Source organism: Scyliorhinus canicula, chromosome 3, assembly GCF_902713615.1.
Source record: "Scyliorhinus canicula chromosome 3, sScyCan1.1, whole genome shotgun sequence".
NCBI classification, from domain to species: Eukaryota; Metazoa; Chordata; class Chondrichthyes; order Carcharhiniformes; family Scyliorhinidae; genus Scyliorhinus; species Scyliorhinus canicula.
Window position 1 is genome coordinate 9,610,862 of NC_052148.1, and position 6,000 is coordinate 9,616,861.

Sequence of the window (6,000 nt, forward strand, 5' to 3'; positions counted from 1 at the left end):
AGAGATGGATTGATATAGAGAGCGATTAGAGATGGATTGATATAGAGATTAGAGATGGATTGATATAGAGATTAGAGATGGATTGGTATAGGGAGAGATTAGAGATGGATTGATATAGAGATTAGAGATGGATTGATAGATTAGAGATGGATTGGTATAGGGAGAGATTAGAGATGGATTGTTATAGAGATTAGAGATGGATTCATATCGAGTTTAGATGGATCGATATAGAGATAGATTGATAGAGAGATCAGTGATGGACTGATATAGAGATCAGAGATGATTGATACAGAGATCAGAGATGGATTGATACAGAGATTAGCGATGGAATGATACAGAGAGAGATTAGAGATGGATTGATATAGAGAGAGATTAAAGATAGATTGATATAGAGATTAGAGATGGATTGATATAGGGTGAGAATAGAGATGGATTGATATACGGTGAGTTTAGAGATTGATTAGAGATGGATTGATATAGAGAGAGATTAGAGATGGATTGATATAGAGAGAGATGAGAGATGGATTGACACAGAGAGAGATTAGAGATGGATTGATAACAAAAGAGATTTAGAGATGGATTGATATAGGGAGAGATGAGAGATGGATTGATATAGAGAGAGATTAAAGATGGATTTATATAGAGATTAGAGATGGATTGAGAGAGAGAGATTAGAGATGGATTGATATAGAGAGAGGTTAGAGATGGATTTATATAGAGATTAGAGATGGATTGATATAGAGAGAGGTTAGAGATGGATTTATATAGATATTAGAGATGGATTGATATGGAGAGAGATTAGAGATGGATTGATATAGAGAGAGGTTAGAGATGGATATATATAGAGAGAGATTAGAGATAGATTGATAGGGCAGCACGGTGGCCTAGTGGTTAGCACAACCGCCTCACGGCGCTGAGATCCCAGGTTCGATCCCGGCTCTGGGTCACTGTCCGTGTGGAGTTTGCACATTCTCCCCGTGTCTGCGTGGGTTTCGCCCCCACAACCCAAAAATGTGCAGAGTAGGTGGATTGGCCACGCTAAATTGCCCCTTAATTGGAAAAAATAATTGGGTAATCTAAATTTTAAAAAAAAAGAGATAGATTGATATAGAGAGGGATCAGAGATGGATTGATACAGAGATTAGAGATGGATTGATATAGAGAGAGATTAGAGATGTATTTATATAGAGATTAGAGATGGATTGATATAGAGATTAGAGATGGATTGATATAGAGAGGTTAGAGATGGATTTATATAGAGATTAGAGATGGATTTATATAGAGGTTAGAGATGGATTGATATAGAGATTAGAGATGGATTGATATAGAGAGAGATTAGAGATGTATTTATATAGAGATTAGAGATGGATTGATATAGAGATTAGAGATGGATTGATATAGAGAGGTTAGAGATGGATTTATATAGAGATTAGAGATGGATTTATATAGAGGTTAGAGATGGATTGATATAGAGATTAGAGATGGATTGATATAGAGAGGTTAGAGATGGATTTATATAGAGATTAGAGATGGATATATATATATAGAGATTAGAGATGGATTTATATAGAGAGAGTTTAAGAGATGGATTGATATAGAGAGGTTAGCGATGGATTGCTATAGAGATTAGAGATGGATTGATATAGAGAGAGATTAGAGATGGATTGATATAGAGAGGTTAGAGATGGATTGATATAGCGAGAGATTAGAGATGGATTGATATAGAGAGAGATTAGAGATGGATTGATATAGAGAGAGGTTAGAGATGGATTTAAATAGAGAGAGATTAGAGATAGATTGATATAGAGAGAGGTTAGAGATGGATTGATATAGAGAGAGGTTAGAGATGGATTTCTATAGAGATTAGAGATGGATTGATATAGAGAGGTTAGAGATGGATTTATATAGAGATTAGAGATGGATTTATATAGAGGTTAGAGATGGATTGATATAGAGATTAGAGATGGATTGATATAGAGAGGTTAGAGATGGATTTATATAGAGATTAGAGATGGATATATATAGAGATTAGAGATGGATTTATATAGAGAGAGTTTAAGAGATGGATTGATATAGAGAGGTTAGAGATGGATTGATATAGAGATTAGAGATGGATTGATATAGAGAGAGATTAGAGATGGATTGATATAGAGAGAGGTTAGAGATGGATTTAAATAGAGAGAGATTAGAGATAGATTGATATAGAGAGAGGTTAGAGATGGATTTATATAGAGATTAGAGATGGATTGATATAGAGATTAGAGAAGGATTGATATAGAGATTAGAGATGGATTGATATAGAGAGAGGTTAGAGATGGATTTCTATAGAGATTAGAGATGGATTGATATAGAGAGAGGTTAGAGATGGATTTATATAGAGATTAGAGATGGATTGATAAAGAGAGAGGTTAGAGATGGATTTATATAGAGGTTAGAGATGGATTGATATAGAGAGAGGTTCGAGATGGATCTATATAGAGATTAGAGATGGATTGATATAGAGACTAGAGATGGATTGATATAGAGAGAGGTTAGAGATGGATTTATATAGAGATTAGAGATGGATTGATATAGAGAGAGATCAGAGATGGATTGACACAGATTAGAGATATACTGATGTAGGGTGAGAATACAGATGGATTGATATAGAGTTGGATAACAGGTCGATTGTTATAAAAATTGATTAGCGATGGATTGATACAGAGAGAGATTAGAGATGGATTGCTATAGAGATTAGAGATGGATTGATATAGAGATTAGAGATGGATTGATATAGAGATTAGAGATGGATTGATATAGAGATTAGAGATTGATTGGTGTAGAGAGAGGTTAGAGATGCTTTTTAATAGAGATTAGAGATGGATTGATATAGAGAGAGGCTAGAGATGGATTTATATAGAGATTAGAGATGGATTGATATAGAGAGAGGTTAGAGATGGATTTATATAGAGATTAGAGATGGATTGATATAGAGAGAGGTTTGAGATGGATTGATATAGAGATTAGAGATGGATTGATATAGAGAGTGGTTTTAGATGGATTTATATAGAGATGGATTGATATAGAGAGAGGTTAGAGATGGTTTTATATAGAGATTAGAGATGGATTGATATTTGGAGAGATCAGAGATGGATTTATATAGAGATGGATTGATATAGAGAGAGATTAGAGATGGTTTTATATAGAGATTAGAGATGGATTGATATAGAGAGAGGTTAGAGATGGATTTATATAGAGATCAGAGATGGATTGATATAGAGAGAGGTTAGAGATGGATTTATATAGAGATGGATTGATATAGAGAGAGGTTAGAGATGGATTTATATAGAGATTAGAGATGGATTGATATATAGAGAGATCAGAGATGGACTGACACAGATTAGAGATATACTGATGTAGGGTGAGAATACAGATGGATTGATATCGAGTTGGATAACAGGTCGATTGTTATAAAAATTGATTAGAGATGGATTGATACAGAGAAAGATTAGAGATGGATTGCTATAGAGGTTAGAGATGGATTGATATAGAGAGAGGTTAGAGATGGATTTATATAGATATTAGAGATGGATTGATATGGAGAGAGATTAGAGATGGATTGATATAGAGAGAGGTTAGAGATGGATATATATAGAGAGAGATTAGAGATAGATTGATATAGAGAGGGATCAGAGATGGATTGATACAGAGATTAGAGATGGATTGATATAGAGAGAGATTAGAGATGTATTTATATAGAGATTAGAGATGGATTGTTATAGAGATTAGAGATGGATTGATATAGAGAGGTTAGAGATGGATTTATATAGAGATTAGAGATGGATTTATATAGAGGTTAGAGATGGATTGATATAGAGATTAGAGATGGATTGATATAGAGAGGTTAGAGATGAATTTATATAGAGATTAGAGATGGATTGATATAGAGATTAGAGATGGATTTATATAGAGAGAGTTTAAGAGATGGATTGATATAGAGAGGTTAGCGATGGATTGCTATAGAGATTAGAGATGGATTGATATAGAGAGAGATTAGAGATGGATTGATATAGAGAGGTTAGAGATGGATTGATATAGCGAGAGATTAGAGATGGATTGATATAGAGAGAGATTAGAGATGGATTGATATAGAGAGAGGTTAGAGATGGATTTAAATAGAGAGAGATTAGAGATAGATTGATATATAGAGAGGTTAGAGATGGATTGATATAGAGAGAGGTTAGAGATGGATTTCTATAGAGATTAGAGATGGATTGATATAGAGAGGTTAGAGATGGATTTATATAGAGATTAGAGATGGATTTATATAGAGGTTAGAGATGGATTGATATAGAGATTAGAGATGGATTGATATAGAGAGGTTAGAGATGGATTTATATAGAGATTAGAGATGGATATATATAGAGATTAGAGATGGATTTATATAGAGAGAGTTTAAGAGATGGATTGATATAGAGAGGTTAGAGATGGATTGATATAGAGATTAGAGATGGATTGATATAGAGAGAGATTAGAGATGGATTGATATAGAGAGAGGTTAGAGATGGATTTAAATAGAGAGAGATTAGAGATAGATTGATATAGAGAGAGGTTAGAGATGGATTTATATAGAGATTAGAGATGGATTGATATAGAGATTAGAGATGGATTGATATAGAGATTAGAGATGGATTGATATAGAGAGAGGTTAGAGATGGATTTCTATAGAGATTAGAGATGGATTGATATAGAGAGAGGTTAGAGATGGATTTATATAGAGATTAGAGATGGATTGATAAAGAGAGAGGTTAGAGATGGATTTATATAGAGGTTAGAGATGGATTGATATAGAGAGAGGTTCGAGATGGATCTATATAGAGATTAGAGATGGATTGATATAGAGATTAGAGATGGATTGATATAGAGAGAGGTTAGAGATGGATTGATATAGAGAGAGGTTCGAGATGGATCTATATAGAGATTAGAGATGGATTGATATAGAGATTAGAGATGGATTGATATAGAGAGAGGTTAGAGATGGATTTATATAGAGATTAGAGATGGATTGATATATAGAGAGATCAGAGATGGATTGACACAGATTAGAGATATACTGATGTAGGGTGAAAATACAGATGGATTGATATAGAGTTGGATAACAGGTCGATTGTTATAAAAACTGATTAGAGATGGATTGATACAGAGAGAGATTAGAGATGGATTGCTATAGAGATTAGAGATGGATTGATATAGAGATTAGAGATGGATTGATATAGAGATTAGAGATGGATTGATATAGAGATTAGAGATTGATTGATGTAGAGAGAGGTTAGAGATGCATTTATATAGAGATTAGAGATGGATTGATATAGAGAGAGGCTAGAGATGGATTTATATAGAGATTAGAGATGGATTGATATAGAGAGAGGTTAGAGATGGATTTATATAGAGATTAGAGATGGATTGATATAGGGAGAGGTTTGAGATGGATTGATTTCGAGATTAGAGATGGATTGATATAGAGAGTGGTTTTAGATGGATTTATATAAAGATGGATTGATATAGAGAGAGGTTAGAGATGGTTTTATATAGAGATTAGAGATGGATTGATATTTGGAGAGATCAGAGATGGATTTATATAGAGATGGATTGATATAGAGAGAGGTTAGAGATGGTTTTATATAGAGATTAGAGATGGATTGATATAGAGAGAGGTTAGAGATGGATTTATATAGAGATTAGAGATGGATTGATATAGAGAGAGGTTAGAGATGGATTTATATAGAGATGGATTGATATAGAGAGAGGTTAGAGATGGATTTATATAGAGATTAGAGATGGATTGATATAGAGAGATCAGAGATGGATTGACACAGATTAGAGATATACTGATGTAGGGTGAGAATATAGATGGATTGATATCGAGTTGGATAACAGGTCGATTGTTATAAAAATTGATTAGAGATGGATTGATACAGAGAAAGATTAGAGATGGATTGCTATAGAGATTAGAGATGGATT